Source organism: Canis lupus, chromosome 17 (genome assembly GCF_011100685.1).
Source record: "Canis lupus familiaris isolate Mischka breed German Shepherd chromosome 17, alternate assembly UU_Cfam_GSD_1.0, whole genome shotgun sequence".
In the NCBI taxonomy this organism is placed as follows: domain Eukaryota; kingdom Metazoa; phylum Chordata; class Mammalia; order Carnivora; family Canidae; genus Canis; species Canis lupus.
In genome coordinates this window covers 56,832,478-56,853,222 of record NC_049238.1, presented here as the reverse complement: position 1 = coordinate 56,853,222, position 20,745 = coordinate 56,832,478, and the positions used below count along the sequence as shown (strand labels likewise).

Here is a 20,745-nt window from a genome sequence, read left to right as displayed (position 1 = left end):
ACGCGCCTTCGCTCGCGCACTAGTGTTCTGCCTCTTTCCCGGGGAGAGCTGGGTACCGCCGCTGTTGCCGGGCAACGCGGGATGCCAAGTGCGGCGTGAAGTCAGCAGACCTTAGGGCCGGTCTTTCCCCGGCTGCCCGCCTTCTCGTGGTGGTCCCGTGGCTGTTTACGCCTCCGTTCTGAGGGGCCAACGGAGAGGTTAGAGAAGCGGCCTTGTGCGGAGTTGGGCGATTAAAGTCGGAGCAGCCACTTGCCGTCCTCCTGGCAGCGCGGCCCTTCCGTGTGAGGTGTCAGTGCATCTTTCACTCTGGGTCCGCATTCTCCAAAGTACACCTGCCTCGAGCAGGCTCTGAAGGAGCTACAGCAGGTCGCCAAAGCGCGTCGTCCTGTGCTGCGCCTGGCAGCGCTGCGGTCACCACTGCTGTACCGGGTAGAGCGCATGGACGCCGGCTTCAACCCACCCTCCCCGCATTTAGGATTTTACTCTCATGGGGGAAATATATACATATACACATATATATACATATACATATATACACATATTATACATATTATACATGTAATATTTATATTAAATATATTTAAATATATTAAATATATTTAAATATTTATATTAAATATATTCAAATATATTTATATATTTGCATATGTATATGTATATATATTATAAATTATAAATTTATTATAAATTATTTATATATAAATATGTATAAATCTCCCCATTCATTCATTCATTCATTCGTTCGATATTTACTTCTCTCATTCAGACGTTTACTAAGTGTCTTCCAAGTGCGATCTTGGTGGCGGGCACTTTGCTGTACATCTCTTGGGACATATCTTCAGAGAACTAGAAAGAAACTTGAGGTTCTGTGACTATTAGGTGATTTCTTCATGGTCAAAATGCATAGGTGTGCGGATTTTGTGTGGTAATTGGTATATTGGGAGGAGCACTAAACTTGAAATTAGGAAATCAAAGATCAGGAGATTTGACTGCCGCTTGATAGCTGTGCGACATGACAAGTCAATCTCACTGGGTTTATTTTCTTTAGCCAAGTGGGTGGAGGAAGGGTTGGACTGATTGACACATTAATGTTCTTTCAATCTTTGGAAAATCTATGGCTCCATGATTATGAAGCCAAAGTAAAGCAATGAGATTAAGTTTAAAAATCAAGATTTGAGTTCAACTTGTCTTTCCAGTCATCTCATAAATTACCTAATTGTTCTGTGCCTAAGTTTTTTTTTTTTTTCATTGATATGGGCCTCACAAGATTTTTAAGGATAAAAGATATGCCAGAGCGCTCTTTGTCAACAAAACGGCTACTTTAAAAGTTTTGGGCAGCAATGTTAGGTTATAAAATTAGATAAGTCCATTAAATATCCCTCTCTTTGAAGTTTGAGGGTTGATTCTGCAGAACCAAAATTGGTTGATTACTATTTTATAGCTAGCTAATAGCATATTAAAACCTGTGGTACCAAAGTAACTAAACCTTAGACCCAAACTTCCTCTCTTTCCAAACCCAAGAGGTGAGGATGTCATGAGAAATAGAAAATCAAGGAGAAAAGGAAAACAACTTAGAGCCCACTAATGATTGCCCAGGGAATTTTAGGGCACTAAATTATTTTAAATGCTAAAGAAAAAATTTCTTTTTCTTTTTTTTAAAGATTTTATTTATTCATTCGAGAGAGAGAGAGAGAGGCAGAGACACAGACAGAGGGAGAAGCAGGCTCCATGCAGGGAGCCCGATGTGGGACTTGATCCCGGGACCCCAGGATCACACCCTGGGCTGAAGGCAGGTGCTAAACCGCTGAACACCCAGGAATCCCCTAAAGAAAAAAATTCTTTTTTTAAAAAAATTTTTATTTATTTATGATAGTCACAGAGAGAGAGAGAGAGAGAGAGAGAGAGAGGCAGAGACATAGGCAGAGGGAGAAGCAGGCTCCATGCACTGGGAGCCCGACGTGGGATTCGATCCCAGGTCTCCAGGATCGTGCCCTGGGCCAAAGGCAGGCGCCAAACCGCTGCGCCACCCAGGGATCCCAAGAAAAAAATTCTTAAACCTCTGTTATTATTTCAGTGAAATTAATGAATATGGTTATCTTAAAGTTAATCAACTGTTCATCTAGATTGTTTCAAAATATAAAATTTCCAGAACAGATTAGTGTTTCCAGACACTGATTTATCTTTGAGTAGAATAAGAATTAAATGTAAGCGAGAGTGTTTCTTTTAAAGTATAAATCTACATGGAATTTTCAGTCATTAAATATGATGGTTTGAAAGATGGATATAGTCTTTTGAAAGCCCAACTGAGAAAAGATACAAAATTGTTTTCATAATGTAATTATAATATTGTTTGTAAATAATTATTTGCATAAACATATGCACACACAAAAAGACTGGAAGGAAACAACCAGTCTTAACTTTTTGTTTTGCTTTGGTCTTCCTGAAGAGTGAATTAGAAGTGACTTATGTTTTCTTCTTTAAGCTTTCTGTATTTTTCGCATGTTTTAAATTGAAGATATATCACTTTCAGACCCAGAATAAAGTGTTAAAGCATAAATCCCCATATAAATGCATAGTCATTAATATCATCTGTGATATTTTAGATCTCTAAAGACCTAAAGAGATACTTGTCCCACAGTGCTGTTATTAAAATAGCCTTAGAAAAGGACTACTAGAATTTATGGGCACTTTTCCTGTATGTATTCTTTTTCTCTTGAAAAGCATCCTTTGAAGTCAAAGCGATTTTTGTGAACAGATGCAGAAATATGTGAAGGAAGAATTGGATTCTTAAACCAGATGCATTAGACATTTTTATGATATCTCATAACCTTTATAGAAAACAAAAATTATTTTGCAAGAGTATATATAATCTAATAGAAAATATATTTTTATCAGATGGATGCTTCTGTTAAAAACTAAGAAATAGCCAAGTTGCTTATTACTACTTTGATTATGCAGTTATTCCCCGAGTGAGAGGCAAAAGTGGGTGAGCCATAGCAGTACTGTGTTGGAAACTAGGACTGATAAAAATTGTGACTCCTAGGCTGTTTTAATGTTTCCTTAAAAAAGCAAAATCTTGAGTAAAAAGATTGGCATTGAAGACCTTTAGTTATCTCAAAGGTAGGCATTTGCCCCTCAAGGCTAGAGAAGCAGTCTAGAGATAGACTCAAGTTTAAAATAAAAAAGTAGAGAGAAACCAGGAATAACAGTGTTTCAAGCCATACTCATTGTGAGCTGTCTACAATTTATGTGAAATCGGTTTATTTTGCCAGGTGTTACCTCACAAAAAACTGTTGAAGTTTGACAAAATGAGAGTAGTCAGAGAGTCAGAGGAATGAAGATTTGACATGCTCCGTTTAAATACTGATGGCATTAGGTAAATTTAAGCCTGTCATCATTGTCCGAACAGAGAATCCACACTTCTTGAAGCACTAACTTATGATAGTGTTTTACCAAGAGTGAAATATTGATGGTTAGTAGACTTTGGCAAGAATATTTGTAATCATTCAGTATAAAATGTCCACATTTTGTTGCAGTTGAACAACACACTTCACTGTTAGCACACCCAACCTGGGTGTGGCCAGTATTAACATACTGTTCTTAATGTTAATGGCCACCAAGCTTAGCCAGTAGATGAAGGGATCATGCTTAAAAAAAAAAAAAAATAGGCAACATATTAAATTATTGTTCTTGTATTCAGTTCTCATGACTGGGCTTTTCAGACAATTGTTCTCTTTTTAACTTTTTTAAATTTGAAAATAACTTCAGATTTACAAAGTTGCAAAATTAGTACATTGAATTCCTATACATCCTTCACCAAGCTTGCTTTTACATAATCATAATATGATGATCAAAGCCAAGAAATAAATTTGGTTTAATATTAGATAAAGACCTATTTCAAATTTCACCAGTTTTTCCACTAATCTGTTACTGGTCTGGGGTCAAATCCAGGACCCCATGTTGCATTTAGTTGTCATGTCTCCTCCAATTTATGGCACTTCCTCAGTTTTTCATGACCTTGGCACTTTTGAAGAGAATTGATTAATTATTTACTAGAATGTCTCTCAATTTGAGTTTGTCTGATGTTTTCTCACGATTAGGTTATGGATTTTGGCAATACCACTGAAGCAATACTGTTTAAAACAAGACTTTAAGGCAGGTATTAGTACCTTCTTTTAAATCAGGAGGAAACTGACTTCATTTAAAAAACTTGCCTAAAATCAGAATGCTAATTAATTGTGGAATTAGGATGGTAAAATTTACTATTGGGATTTCATTCCCTATTTTGCAATTAATATTTGTTATTGTAGGTTTCTGTGGTCTTAATGACATTAAAATGGGGCAGTGTTCCTTGTGACTTTTCCCTTAGCTTGTCTCCACCATGTATTGTCCATCCTGCTTGCAACAAATGCTATTCATCATGGAGAGCTATCAGGAGCTTCTCTAGCCATCATTTTGCAAGAGAATAATAGGGCTAGTTTGATGGGGCTATTTCATCTGCCTGTGCTTTTCTTAAGTGGTGTTGCATGAATCCACTCTAATGCCCCTTTAAGGTGAATCAGCATAGGAGTCCATTCATTTAAAGTCCTCTTCAGATTGGTTTCCTTGCAAACTGACTTAGCTTATTAGAAGTAATAATCTTTAAAAACATATTTTAGTAGGTAATGGAAACTACTGATAGTAGGTAATGAAAACTGATGAAAATATAGAGGAGGAACAGTATGTAGATGCTGAGGATTTTTCTAGTAACTATTGTGGCATCCACAGCCAGGAAATGCTAGAGTAAGGCTGCTTCCTGAAATCCTTAGTATATCTGTTGTATGGCTGCAGGTTACAGAAGAACTGTCTGCAGAGGCTTACACACACACTCTCTCTCTCTCTCTATATATATATATACACACACACATATATATATGTATATATATATAATTTTATATATATAATATTATATATATATATAAAATCCATATCCATATGTAACTTTGTCTTTCAGAGACAAAATAGACATTTAAGTAGCACCTTCTATGTGTTAAGGCCTTGTGCTGTGTGCTATATACACTATATCTTATTTTCTTTTCACAACAATCCTGTAAATATTATTCTACCCATTTTATAAAAGAGGAAACTAAGGCTCTGAAAAATAAGGTAACTTTCTCAAGTTAGAGCTAGTAGATGGCAGTACCAGGATTCAAACTCAGCCTTGTCTATGCTTTTTCCACCTGACCAGTAGTATTCCCTTATCAAATAAAATCTTTTATCAATCCCTATTAGGTAAAACATAAAAGCAGAGCCTTTCTGATTTCAAGAGTAGAGGAGTAGCTAGAGTCCTGCTTGTTTGACCTCACTGCCCAATGCCCCATACCACACTCTCCACACACAGGCAGGGGCCCTGGAGATGATGCCACACAACCTTAAATTTCTTATGGTGAAGTCTGAAAAATACTTTGGCTTCCTAACATATGCAAGTTGGCTGAGGACCATATATGATGGATGAATTATGTTCTAGGAGCTGCCCTGAAAATAAGTAGTTTGAGAGTATTCACTTTGATATGTATGTATTTTATCAATAAAATGCAACATATGTTCTATTTATCTTAAGCTGCACAAGTACTTAAGGTAATAGTAGTCAATTTTCCTTCTCTCCTCTCCTTCCTTCCTTCTTTCTAAACACAGTTCACTCCTACATAATATATATGGGTCTTTCTGCACAAAGATAATTCTGTGGATTCCTTCTCAGTCACTATAATAACTAACTGGCCTCTAGCCTTCTCATAAAGAAAAGACTTATCCAGTTCTGCTCTTGATTCCATTTTACCACTACCGCTCAAGGTTCAGGAATTTCTCTTTTAGAGACTGCAACATGAGGCCTAAGGCTTCATCTTGAATTTCCACAGGAGCGATTTACTCATTGAGGGTGGAAGCTGCTTTGCCAGTGTGAGACACTAGTTGTGGAGAGATAATTTATAGGCACAGAGGTGCTACATTGACTCCAGCTTGACTTAATTTAACTCTACTCAAGCATTTACAGTTTTCTCTATATATCATTTCTTAGCAATACCCTACCTTTTATTCCCAGAGACATAACACTTTTTCTTAACTCCCCTGCTTACAAATGACTCAAGGTCATATCTAGGTCTTCACACCACCCCGACATCTAAGTTCTATCGGGCCTCTAACCATTTATCAAAATTCATCTATAGCTTTCATTTTTCATAGCACGCAGTTATGCTTGCATCTATTGAACCTACTTCTGGTTTGTTAAGAAGTTGCCTTTTGACTGCCCTTTTGTCTCCTAAAAGGCAGAATTAAGCCACTCTGATTTCTAACCCATGTCAATTCTCACAACTTATGCTTCTCAATCCCTCTGGGCCAGGACACCAACCAGTGTGCGGGGTTGTCATTTTCTTCTTTGTATTCCTGTCCTGGTGTTCTGACTGTGACTTGTTATAGTGCCAGGCAAGTCCACAGTGGATAGAGCCCTGAATAAATGACCTTGATTACGTGGCTTCTTATCCCAGGTTTTTAGGAACAAAATAGTTGTAGGTTTTTCATCAAGGTATTTGAAAGCATAAGGTAAAATACCAAATCTCACCTTGCCAAACAATCTCATTTGCCAAACATTATTTTCTGTAATATCCTGTTCTAATATAGCACTTTGTAGTCTCAAATCCTTCACATATTCTTTTAATCTGAGTGCAACAGACCAAGTTTCACTATTTAGTCATCTAAAATTTTTACTCACTGATTAAATTTTAATTGTGTCTTCTAATTTTTTTAATTAGTAATGATGTTGAATCTAAATAAGTAAATATTGGTATTAAAATTTTAGTCCAATGGATTTTATTTTTGTATTTGTATTAAAATCATTTAGTGTTTAAGTTATTTTGGGGCCCTGGTCTGTTAGGACTATGATAATTTTATCTGTTATAAAGACAATAATGATGGAGGAGGTGATACTAATACACATTTATCCTTACCATGTACCAAGCATGGTTTTAAGCACTTGTCAAACACTTAGCTTATTTAATCCTCACAACTCAATGAGGTTTGTGCTAAAATAAGCCCCATTTTATTGATGAGAATAGTAAGAGGTTAAACAATTCACCCAAGTTCACATAGCTAGCAAATATTAGAGCCAAGAAGATATAAACTCTAGTAGCCTGATTCCAAGTTTGTACCCTAACTGTAATAAAATGCCATTATACTCTGAAACAAATTACCCATGATAATATGCTGATAACTGCCTTGCAACATTTAAATCTGTTCCATGAAAGCCACTTATATATCTTGCCATGGTGACATGCAGAGTAGAAATTATAAATCATCCTTTGTTGTCACTGTTCCTACACTCTTGTTTGGCTCGATGAATTATGAAGAAGGAGCAAAGCTGTCTTGTAAATTTATCTCCATGTCTCTATTTGGCTACTGCCACTAGGATTACCGTGTGTAAAATGAGGGCTTTAAACGCATGAGTCCCAAGGTGCATGTAGGAAGTTCTGTTTACACACAGTCTATAGCTAAAAGGTCAACCTGTGCACAGCCCTGCAGGCAGAGGGGAGGTGGTGAGTGCTGAAGCTGATGGATGACTGAGGGACCACTATCTAGGGTCTAGTTGGGATTTATGGCAAGAGTACTTTCTTTAAAAGTAGCAGAGATGCAAAGTGGGAAGATGGGAGAGATGAAAGTAATTAGTGTCGTGGGCCATTTCTAAAGGAAGTGGTAAGAATTTTATTCCAAAGGATCCTTATTCCAAGGAGCTTTTAAAGGAGTCTCTAATTCACTAATTGAATTAAAGTGAATTATTTCTGGTTAGTACATCAATTAAGATGGTTTTGAAGCTTTAAAATGAGCAGCGTTGAACAGAATTTATTTTATACACCAAACAAAGGGCTCCTCGTGAACTTTTCCTAATATTCCCCATGAACAGAAACTGCATGGGCCATTCTACTTTATAGTCATTCAGCCCCACCCTTTGCTGGGTATGTTACCTTGGGTCCTTTTTGGGAAGCAGGAGAACCTAAAAGAAAAGGGATATGGAACTGTTTACTCAAATCCCTGATTTGGATTCCTGTCTTCCCATGGGGAGAATGGGCTAAGCAGCCAGTCCGTAAGTTTGCTGCAAGAGAGAAGAGGTCTCTTGAGCTGGGGCTAAGTGTGCAGGATGAGGATGGAGTCCCAAGGAAGATGTTACAGACCAGACTATGTGGAGCCCTTGCCAGCCAGGGCCTTCTGTGGATACTAGTTACCTGGCCACCTGGCCATATTGGTTGTGAAGGAAGATCCTTCTCTGCAGGCAGGAAACTGGCTTCTCCAATGACTGACTGGCAGCTTTCCAGCCATCCTCATGCCACCAAGCTGTGAAACTCTGTAAACGAGAGAAGCAAGTGTCTAGAGAACAAGCAGTCACATGAACACTGCACTTGTCATTTTAAAATTTACTGGCCCTTTCCTAAGAGGAAGTGTGATAAAACAGGTGTGTGACTTTGGGATCAGTTAGGCCTGGTTGTACCAACTGTGTGATGCTAGGCAAGTGTTTTGACCTCATTAAATTTTAGTTTCTCATCTGTAAGATATTCATAATAATGCCTTGTAGGAATTTATGTGGATATATAAATATATAAAGCCCTTTTGCCAGAGCACAGGCCCTAGTGAGGGTCTTCCATACTGGATGATGATTATTTCTTCAATAACATATAATTCTACTCAGTGAACTTTCTTCTTTCCTTATCAATCTTAATAATCCTTTGATCCCCCCATCACCATACTTTCCCACCCTTCCATCCACCCCCCCAAATCAATTTCACCAGATTAATATCCTTAAAGCAGCACTCTAATTATGGTTTTCCCCTTGCTCACCAACTTTGGGGGCCTCTAATGAAGTTTAGTTTCCTTAGAGCTCCACATTCAAGACTTTCCACAGTCTAGATCCAAAACACTTCTCTAGGCCATTGGTGTCTTACATGGATCTTTTGCCTTGGTGTTCATAAAATTTCCAAGTTTTCTCAGAGCTTTTCCCTTTTACTTCTTTGTTAATGCCACTGTCTTTTCTTAGAAAAGCTTTTCTTCCCATTCTTGTCCGTATTCCACCATTTTAGAAAAATGAAACAAAAGCACACAATTCCAGACTTCAAGTTATATTACAAAGCTATAGTGATCGAAACAGTATGGTACTGGCACGAAGACATAGATCAGTGGAACAGAATAGAAAACCCAGAAATGAATACACAACTATACAGTCACTTAATCTTTGACAAAGCAGGAAAGATATCCAATGGAAAAGATAGTCTCTTCAACAGATGGTGCTGGGAAGACTGGACAGCAACATGTTAAAGAAATGAAACTGGACCACTTTCTTAAACCATGCACAAAAATAAATTCAGAATAGTTTAAGAGCTAAATGTGAGACCTGGAACCGTAAAGATCCTAGAGGGAAACACAGGCAGTAACCTCTTTGACATTGGCAATGGCAACTTTTTTCTAGATATGTCTCCTGAGGCAAGGGAAACAAAAGCAAAAATAAACTATTGGGACTTCAAAATAAAAAAGGTTCTGTACAGCAAGGAAACAATCAACAAAACTAAAAGGCAACCTTTGGAGTGGGAAAAGATATTTACAAATGGCATTTCTGATAAAGGGTTAGTGTCTGAAGTATATATAAAGAACTTCTCAAACTCAACACCCCAAGAATATTCCAATTAAAAAATGGGAAGAAGACATGAATAGACACTTTTCCAAAGAAGACATACAGATGGCCAATAAACACATGAAAAAATGCTCAACATCACTGATCATCAGGGAAATACAAATCAAAACTACAATGAGATACCACTTCTCACCTGTCAGAATGGCTAAAATCAACAACACAAGAAACAACAGGTGTTGGTGAGGATGAGGAGAAAGGGGAACCCTCTTGCACTATTGGTGGGAATGCAAACTGCTGCAGCCACTCTGGAAAACACTAAGGAGATGCTTCAAAAAGTTAAAAATAAAACTACCCTATGATCCAGCAATTGCACTACTAGGTATTTACCAAAGGATACAAAAATAGTAATTCAAAGGGATACAAGCACCCTGATGTTTATAGAAGCATTATCTACAATAGCCAAATTATGGAAAGGGTCCAGATGTCTATTGACTGATGAATGGAATATATATATATATATATATATATATATATATATATATAATACATATATAATAAATACATATATGTATGTATATACATATATTCTGAATATCTGTGTGTGTATAATGGAACATATATATGTATATATAATGAAATATTGCTCAACGATCAAAAATAATGCAATGATATGGATGGAGCTAGAGTGAATTATGCTAAGCAAAATAAGTTAGGGAAAGACAAAGATATGATTTCACTCATATGTGGAATTTATTAAAATAAAGGGGAAAAAAAGCAAGAAAGGCAAATCAAGAAACAGACTTAACTATAGAGAACAAACTGATGGTTGTGGGGGTGGGGGTGATAGGGTGATGAGTGAAATAGATAATGGTGATTAAGGAATGCACTTGTCATGATGAGCACCAGGTGATATATGGAAGTGTTGAATCATTACATTGTACACCTGAAACTAATATTATCCTGTATGTTAGCTAACTATAATTTACAACAACAACAACAACAACAACAACAACAACAGAACTTCTATATTGGTTCTAGGAAACTTTGTTCTGAAGCTGGAAATAATTGCTCCCATTTTGAAGTTTTATAGGATTTTGTACTTTCCTTACAGAAATTAGCACATCCTTCCTTATATTCTGTCTCTGCTTATAGGCATTTGCTTTAGGACAGATGGAGAGCATGCTCTTTTTTTAATTTAGGCCTTTTATGAACACTCCAGCAGGAAATGGCTTATAATTAATACCAGAGTTCCACAGGTGCAGCCTTAGGCTGCCACTCAGCAGGCAGATCTTACCAAAAGTATGTTCATGGAGACCTCCATCAATCGTAAAAGCTGGGGAGGGAAGGATTCTTCCTGTTTAGCCCTGGCTATGATAACTATATGTGTGAGAAGATGAGTTATTACTTAAGTCTTTGGCATAATAATTCTTGTAACAGAAAGAGCTCAATAAGTATTTGAGTGAATGAATTCAGTGAAAAGTAAAGCCAAGGAGGTAAGACAAGAGACAGTGTATACCATTGGCATTTAGCATATTGTTGAATTTAAGCCATACTTTTTTTTGTATATTTTTACGTATCTAATTTAGAAGATGTACAGTGTTTGCTGCAGTTCATAAGTGATCTTATTATTGCTCTAAGTATCCAGATATTTATAAGTGATTGGAAGATAATACTGATTTTAATTCAGGGATTTTCCAAGAAGGCTGTAATTTACAACTGGTTGTTATAACCACTTTTATTGCACTCAAGCTCTAAATTTATTTTTCACAGGCATAGCTAATTGTACTGCACTTTGCTACTTCTGTATATCATATTAAAGTTTGTTACCTCTGTATATAGAAAAGTATAGACATACTCAGGATTAAGATGAGAAGATTTTATTTTGAGCATGGTTTTGCCTCAGAAAACTGGTTCAATAAATGTGCCATATTATCTATACAACAACTGATACTGTGTTTTCTAATATTATAAATCAAGAGTTTCTGCAACTCATGAAGGAAATGAAAAGCTCATTTATTGTATCAACATTGCCTTTTCTTCTTAATTGTCCTTCTTAAGTGTCTTTAAAGCAACCTGTCAGACTATGACTAGTACCTTTGCTGTATCGATCTTGGTATGCCCTACATTTATCTATTTATCATCTATAGTCCTAAGTCCCACTGCAGTACACTATGTAGACAATGAGGCCGTTTGTAAGCTTCCAATCTAATGCTGTTTCATTTTTCTTTCCACCATAGTAAAAGTAAAGCAGTGTGATTCAAGCAGGATTTTCTCTGTGTTACAAAGAATTTATATTTTCTTCTTTTTAAAGTGGCCAATGGTTATTTAGTAGTTGATATGGAAAGTTTTATTGTTATATTTATTACTAATTTACTCTTCTTGTTTAATAAAACCTTAAAAATCAACCAGCATAATCCTAGAACTGTCACAGAATGTCATGTCTATTAAAAGGGGTTGGATTGCAGCATCTTCCAGATAAATCTGTGACTGTAGTGGCCAGATATCTTGTTAAATCAGGGACCAATTATACCCATAAATCTTTAAAATGTCTTACAAATTCCAATGTTTCAGCATCCATATGACATCTCCCACATTGTTTTTCACATTTTAAAATGGAACAGAAATTCTTTAGCAGACCATGTGTCCTTCATTTTGATTGGGAATATATTAACATATCTATGACTCAACTAGAGGCACAGCTTATGCTCTAGTCTTATTCTTCTGTCTAAATAGTAGACTTTGGGGTCAGATTTCCATGATACCTGTCTTCTTGAAAGCCAAGTGTCCACCTTTAGATTTGGACATAGGGTCAACCAGCTTCCATTTGAACCACATGTTAGAAGGGATGGGGAGAGAAAGGAGTGACTCCTCAAAAAGGAGTAACAAAGCCATGACTACTGATAGGATTACTGCCAGCTGAATAGCACTTAAATTTGTTTCTTCTTTAGTGAGATCAAGAAAAGCATGTAAAGTGGGGAAAATAATTTTTAAAAATCAAGGGTTTTTAACCCTCTGTAGGCTCAGACACTAGGAGAGAGCCCAAAGTTGATGAATCTGAAAAAGAGACAGAAATGGGAGAAGAATCACTGGAGTGTGAGTGCAGATCTAGGGACTTCAAGGGGGTAGATGATTTCAAAATCACAATGAAGAGCAAGATAGTGGTATGGTACAATAAAGACTAAAAATTATCCACTGGCATGTACAATTGGTATGTCACTAAAGATATTAGCAACAACAGCTTTAGAAGAGATATTGGTGCAGAAGATTAATTATAGTGAGACAGGAGGTGAGGAAGTGAGGATTGCTGTTGTGAGGAGCCTGAGTGAGAAGGACATGTCAGAGACGGGGAAGGGAGCTATAAAGAATGGTCTGACCAAGCAATATTTTTGGTGGTAGATCTTTTAGGATGGAAGTGACTTGAGCATGATTATAGGAGGCAGTAAAGAGACGGAGGTTGGACATATAAGAAAGAGATGGAAAGAAACAGAAGAAATGCAATCCAGACAGCAAATGATTAAACACTAGGTGAGAGAGATCAACCCTGAGACTGGGGGAAAAATGACTATGTGTCTAGATCAGTTTGCTGGGAATGGGATAGGGAATCCAAAAACCTGTTTGGTATAATTCTCTTGGGGGCTCACCTGAGGAGACAATATAGGTTAGTGGTTTAGTGAATGGGTTCTAAAGTCTGACTGACTGGGTTCAAATCTAAATTATTCCACTTGTTAACCACATGTCTATGGGCAAGTTACTGAACCTCTGTATCTCATTTTCTTCATCTTATACGATGAATTAAAAGTTAAAAGCTTGGGGCACCTGGGTGGCTCAGCAGTTGAGCTCGTGCTTTTGGCCCAGTCCCAGGATCGAGTCCCACATCAGGCTCCCTGCATGGAGCCTGTTTCTCCCTCTGCCAATGTCTCTGCCTCTCTGTGTGTCTCTCATGAATAAATAAATAAAATCCTACACACACACACACACACACACACACACACAAAAGAATTGGTATTATTAAAAAAAAAAAAAAAAAGTTAAAAGCTTGAACTCTGTGGTCAGACTTCCAGAGTTCAGAGCTACTCATCTCTACTACTTAAGTCCCTAACTAGCATTATGTGCTTGGCAAGTCACTTAGCCTTTCTGTGCCTTAATCTCTTCATCTGTTAAACAGAGACAATAATAGTATCTGCCTCAGAGGACTATTGAGGATTAAATGAATTAATATTTATAAGTGTCTAGAACAGTACCAGGCATATTGTGAGGGCTATGTAAGTTTAAAAAAAGGATTCAATGAACAGTGTTGAGAGTTGAGAATCTAAATGAGATGAGAACCATAAATTAGATTTATAGGTAAATTCTGCACTGCTTTGAGATTTTTTCACCAAAAGTGCTTAGCCACCAAGGCCTATAAGTGAAGAACAAGCTCTTTAGACTTGATCCAGGATTGGTTTTTTATGTGGCTATTGAGACTTAATAATAGCAAGAGCAGTTAAGGTTGCAAATGAGAGCAGAGTCCAAGTGATTCACCTTGGAGGCAGGTGGGTGGGGAAGAGGACGGGGCAAATAGGGATGGCTGCACCAGGAAAAAATGGGAAAATCAGAGGCTCTGATTACTAAATGAGCTTGGGGAGCAGGTATAGTGGAAATAAAACACAGAGTTGAAAAGTGGAAGATTTCAGTGAAATATTGACATTTACAATATAAAAAATGGAGGAATCATGGGTGATGACAAGGTTCAGTAGCTGACCATGGGACTAGATGGTTGAAGTTGGAAAGACCAAACGAGTGTATTGAATACTAGTGCATTGCATGGGTAACTTTAACTCTTTTGGATAATGGAATTTAGAGAAGAAAGAAAACCAGCTTCCTAAGCCTTTAATTGATATAGGAGAGTATTCAAGAGATGGGAACATAACAACAAAGGGCTGAATAAGTGTAAACAATTATTCTTCTTCAAGTTTTGTAGCCATGTAAGACATTTTGGCCCATTTATGCCCAATGTTTCCTGAACTATTAAAAGACTGTTCAGTGGAATATTATTTGGATTTGTCACCTGGTGAACTCTGTCCTCATCTCTAATGCATAGGAGTAATAAGGTCATGAATATTTTATTTGTATTGATGTATTCCACAAATATCGAACACTTAAAATCTGCAAGGTGTTGGAGATAGACCACGAAGAACATAGACAAAAATCTTACATTTCAGAGGCAGAAACAAATAATAAATAAATAATTAAAATATATAACATATTAGATGATAAGTGATATGGAAAACAAAAATAAAGCAGAGACTGGATTTGGTAACTACGTTTAAGATTAGGTCCTCAGTGTGAAGGCTTCCAAAAAGGTGACATTTGAGGAAAGACCTGGTAAGAACATGTATAAAGGGGATATCTGGGTGAGGAGCATGCCAGGTGGAGGAAACAAGAATGGAAAAGGGCTAATCTAGCATGTTTGAAGACCAGCAAGGAGGCTAGTGTGGCTGAAGAAGAGTGAGCATTTCCTTTGTTTAGCAAATATTATATAGTACTTACTATGTGTTGGATTCTTCTCTAAATACTTTGCAAATATTAAGTCATGTAATTCTCATAACAACTCTTTATAAACCCATTGATAGGGGCACTTGGGTGGCTTAGTTGGTTGAGCATCTGTCCGTCTTTGGCTCAGGTCGTGATCCCCGGGTCCTGAGATTGAGTCCCGCATTGGGCTCCCCACAGGGAGCCTGCTCTCTGCCTCTTTCTCTATGTCTCTCATGAATAAGTAAATAAAATCTTAAAAAAATAATAATAAACTAAGTGTGTTAACAGATGAGGATCTATAAAATAGATGTTAAGTAACTTATCATAGGAGCAGCAAAATGCACATAGCTTAGAAGGGGACAGAGCAAGAGTTCTAACCTTCAGTTGAATTATGCTGCCCAAAATAGTAGTAGGACATGAAGTCTCTGGCTTCATGGCAAATAAGAAGGTAGAAGTAGGGGATTCAATTGTATAGAACCTCAGAAGCAATTGTGATGACTTTGTCTTTTACATGGGTTGAGTTGGAAAGCCATCGGAGGATTTTGTTTAGAGGAATGATATGATTTAATGAAGGTTTTAAAGCTTACTCTGTTATGTTAAAAAGAGAATGCAGAGGAGCAAGGATAGAAGCAAGGAGATCAGTTAGGAGGTGAGTACAAGATCCAAGCAAGAGACAGTGGTGGCTTGGACTTGGGTAAGTTGTGAAAATGGTTTCATGAGAAGTGGTCAGATTCTGGATATTTATTTTAAAGGAGGTAAAGAAAAGAGTCAAGACTGATTCCAAGACTTTTGGCCAGGCAAGCGGAAGAATGAATTTGGCATTTACTGAGATGGTAAAAGACTGTAAGAAGAACAAGTCCTTGGGGGGCAGTGAGGAGTTGAGTTTTAGACATGTGTAATTTAGATGCCTACGGAACAGCTCAGTGCAGACATCAAGTAAGCAGTTAGATTTATGAGACCAAAGCTCAAGGATCAGTTTAGATAGAGCTATAAATCTGTGAGTTTTTAGTGCAGAGACTGGGTGCTTTAAAGCTATGAGACTGGGTGTGATCACTTAGGTAATATTTGTAGAAAGAGAAGAGAAGAGATCCAAGTAGTAAGCCTATGGACATTTCAACATTAAGAGAGTAGGGTGATGAGGAGAACCAGCCAAGACAGTAGTAACCAGATGGGTAGGAGGAAAAGTAGAAAAAGGTGATATCCCAGAAGCCGAATGAGGAAGATGTTTCATAGACCAATGCACATGCATGTGCATGCACACACACTCAAGTTTATGCACACACCTCCATGCACACCACATATCATATATGAATTTAGAATAATGGAGTACCAGCTACTTTTCTTTGCTGATTACTATAGTTTCTACTTGGAGGCAAAATTAATTGGAAAACCAGATTATTAAATAAGGTAGCTTGATAGGCAGAGAAACAAAACAAGGAGAATTCATTAGATCACCTTATTGGCTAGTTTAATCAAGTTACAATAACGCAAAGGTTCATCTCCATTATGGGACATATCTGCTCCTTGGACAACATATTCTTGGTCTGTTTCACAGCACCATTTCCCGTGGACAGCTCTTGAAAACACATGGCCAAGGTTTTCTCAACCGAGAGCTGCTTTTCTAGGTTTCTACCCTCTAGGGGACATATTCTTTCTTTAGATATGTTAATGTACCTCATCTTGTTTCTATTAAGTCTTGTCCTCAGAGTTCTTATACTTTTTGGTTTGGGGGAGGTAACTATTTCCTTTGATTAAAATGTGGACCTTCTACCAAGAAAAATATGTACATAAACCCTCAAAACTTTGTGTGCAATTTCAGAAGTCCATAAACTGGCTAAGAACTCCTACTTTAACTCTCAGAAGGTAAACTTCCCTTCTTTCAAATATTGAGCCTTCTTCCTCATTGCCTTCTCTGCCACTAACCAGTTACAAAGCTGGTTTATGATCAACACCATTGGATTTTTATGTGCAATTGTTTTTATAGTGAAGTATTTGTGGTACTTCAAAATGTAAAACCTCTTATCTAGAGAATGAGGTAGACCTTCATACCTTATTCTTTTCTGTATAAATGACTTTATAAGTGAACTTCTAGCATATGCATATGCGAAAACAAATTATGTAAGGCCCATGCTAGCCAGTTCTGCAATTTAGCCTTTAGTAGGGGTATGAAATCTTACTATAAGAAGCTACTGTTTAAACATTTAGATTTTATTAAAGGTTTGGAGGAAATAGAGCAAGTTTGAAAATATTTGCTTAAAGAGCAGAAAAAAAAAAAAAAAAAAGATGTCCAGAAGATTAAGAACAATGCTCATCTGAACTTCACAGAAAGTGTCATGAGAGTGTCAATGATTAGAACTGATCAGATATTTGGCTGTCCTTTTCAACCAGAAGATGGATTTGAACCAGATTACCACATCCATGGTTTAGTTTTGAAGAGAGAGAAAAAAGCCAATTATTTGTCTCTTTGTTCAAAGGCCTTTTTTTTTTTGTATCATAGATCTCTGAACAGCTAGTAGAGAATCCAGCCTTTCACATCCATTAAGGTTAGCTCTGAAACTGTTGAATTTGATCTCTTCCATTTGCCATCTGGATACAGTAGAGAAAAAGCTATTCTGCATTGGGTTGCTGGACACCATCCAGAAAATAATATGTCAAGGGCATCAAAGGCTTGAGGCACTTGGTCCAGTCTGTCTAATGATCACAGGCAGGGTCTGCTCTCCAGTTTTGTAGAATGTTTTATTTTTGCAGTGACAATATATATCCCAGTAAAATAGATCACAAGGATTACTGCCAACTTGTCAAAGCTAGGATTCTTCCATCATAGACTTCAAAAAAGGACCAGATTTTAATTGGGCAAGGCTTGATTTCCAAAATTGAGGACGTTCCATCTCATTCCTGTCTATCTCCCCTTTCTTAGGGAGGGCACTTCATGTAAAGTGGGTTTTAATTCATAGATTGTTTCATCCCACCCCCAAACACCAAACTTAAAGTCTCCTTAAAGTTGACTTCATTTAAAGTTGTATTCCTTATCCTCTTTATAAGTGGGCCTAGTATCGGCCAGCTAATGACCATACTGGCAACTTTCCAGGAATCTGACAACCACATCTCATTATTCACACCAACTGGAGTCAATTGTGGCTGGATTTTTTTCTTTTTATTCTGTTATTTAAAAATGTGAATAGGAAGCAACAGCAAGCAATGGCATGTCGTTTGGTCTCCTCTGGGATTGGGGAGGAGCCTTGCATAATAGGACCTGTAATATTAGGGAGCATATGGCTGTGTTTTAAGGTAGCTGGAGGCCATCTAACTCTAAGCACTGATAAAGCAAGCTTTGGTTTGAATCTTTGCAGGATGTACTTAGGGATGAATTTAGTTTGTGCAATAGGCAAATCGTAGAACAGTTGCCATTTTGTCTCTTACACAGAGAAGGGATGGCAGGAAGAGTTGCCAAACCCTAACCACAGATGTGACTTTTTCCTCGTGGACAGGAATGGTCCCCAAGATGCACCCTAAAAACTAGGGCAGCTCCCAAATCTCCCATGCTGATGGCTGGAGAAGCCCTTGCTGGGGTCCAGCCAGCTTATTAAAGGGGCATCATGGACAGCAGGACTCCAGTTTTGTACCTTGTTCAGGTTATCCAGTATATCCAGAGTTATTTATTTTGCTCCAAAGCATACAAACTGTCCATACTCCCATTGTAATATTCAGGGACTCTACTCTCAAAATCTTCCTGTCCTTCTGTTCTCCCTTCAGCTCTGGGATTGAGAACAGCAAGTAGTTCTCCTAGATTAAGAAAAACAAACAAGGGGCACATGGGTGGCTCAGTCGGTTAAGCGGCTGACTCTTGATTTCGGCTCAGGTCTTGATCTCAAGGTTGTGAGAGCCCTGTGTCGAGCTCAGAAAGAAAAAGAAAGAAAGAATGAAAGAAAAAGAAAGGGAAGGAAGGAAGGAAAGGAAGGAAGGAAAGGAAGGAAGGAAAGGAAGGAAGGAAAGGAAGGAAGGAAGGAAGGAAGGAAGGAAGGAAGGAAGGAAGGAAGGAAGGAAGGAAGGAAGGAAGGAAGACAAAATCTCCTCCAAACCATAAATCAGGCAAAGCAAGGTTGCCAGTTCTTACAGCAGCATGATCCTGCTGAGCTTTGGGCACATACTGGTGGCTTCTATCTGTCTGGCCCTTTCAGGCTAGCCTCTCCCTTTCTGTACTCAGTGGCTTGTTTTTCCTCTAGGGTTTACCTGCTTTCAGATCCCCTTCCTGACTTAAACACAAAAACAACAACAACAATGGAAAGGCTATAATATCAAGTCATTATTAGAGCCAGACTTCCAGGCCCTGCCACCTCCTACCCAAGTTACTTAACACCTCAATGCCTTGATCAACTTATCTGTAAAGTAGAACTAGAAATAGTGTCTATGTCATAGGTGTGTTGTGATAGGCAAGTAAGGGCAGGGAAGAGCCTGGCATAGCTGGGTTCTTAATTTGTGTTTACCACTGTTGTTGGATTATTTGATGTATTTTAGTATAAATGGGTTTTTGGTTATTTTTACCTCAACCAATTATTTAGCATTTTAAGCCCTTTATTATTTATAGTAGATGAAAAGAGTTTGGGTTCTGCAGGAAGAATTTGGGGGTTAGCCAGCAGGAAAGGTTGCAGCATGGGGGATCCTCATGATCATACTGTTGGCTTGCTGGGTTTGGCACTGCGGCAGAGACCTTGTGTGGTGGAAAGAGTGAAGAGAACCAGATGCCCTGTTAGAAGAGGAGCTCCTGGAGAGCAGGGTTTTGACCTGTTCATTCACCTTTGTCTTACCAGTATCTAGAACAGTGCCTGGCCATCTCCTCCTCAGTTCATTTGTTCACAAATTCATGTGATTAAAAAAAAACCAACAAAACAAAACAAAAACCAAATTTATCTTTTACCTTTTGTTCTTTAAAACATTTTTTTCTTTCTCTGACTGCCATTATTTATCCAGACCTCTTCTTAGTTTTAAAGAATCCTCTCTCGGTGAGCTTGGTAGGAGGCAGAACCACTTCCATCACTAAGGAAGCTTAAGGAGAGAGTCCTCCATTTCTCTGCCCTCAGGTAGAATGAGCAAGGAGAGGCACAGGACACAAATTCCAGTATTAGTTCTCACCTTCCTTGGCCTTTGGATCTTACAGAGGGGAGGCCAAAAGAGGAAGGGGTAGAGGATGAGCTTAGTTGTGGCAGTGGGATAGGCCACCCAGTCAGTATCCAGGGTCAGTGGCAACATCCTAGCTGGTTGTTTCTGTTAGCTAGTCTTCTACTTCAGTTAGCCCCAGTTGATTTGCTGCTCATAGTCAGAAATTCTGAGTAGTCACACATGGCTTCAACTCTAGATCTTGTCCTCACAGTTGCAGAGCTTCACAAATGTTACCTTTCAGCGCCCCACTTTCTAAAACCCACCTACTGATACCCCCCAACATCCCCCCCTCACTTCATCAGGCACTCACATGCCAATCACCTTCCAACTCTAACACCTCCCCCAGCCTGTTGACCTGACTCCTTTCTCATGGTCTGCCACCCCACTCCAGTGACCCACTCCAGTGGGTCGGTCATCATAAATCACTCCTT

At 38.1% G+C, this 20,745-nt stretch overlaps 1 protein-coding gene across 5 annotated transcripts in view; it reads left to right on the top strand.

Moving 5' to 3' along the window:
* WARS2 (tryptophanyl tRNA synthetase 2, mitochondrial) overlaps positions 1-20,745 on the top strand; it is a 94,775-nt gene that overhangs the window by 362 nt on the left and 73,668 nt on the right. The window contains exon 1 of one of the 5 annotated variants that reach the window (XM_038561913.1): positions 36-197. The exons of 3 other annotated variants lie outside the window; for them this stretch is intronic. The gene's annotated coding sequence lies outside the window, so the exon portion shown is untranslated. Of the gene's footprint in view, positions 1-35; positions 287-20,745 lie in introns of those variants that run through there. One more of the 5 variants, XM_038561914.1, reaches the window with a different exon arrangement.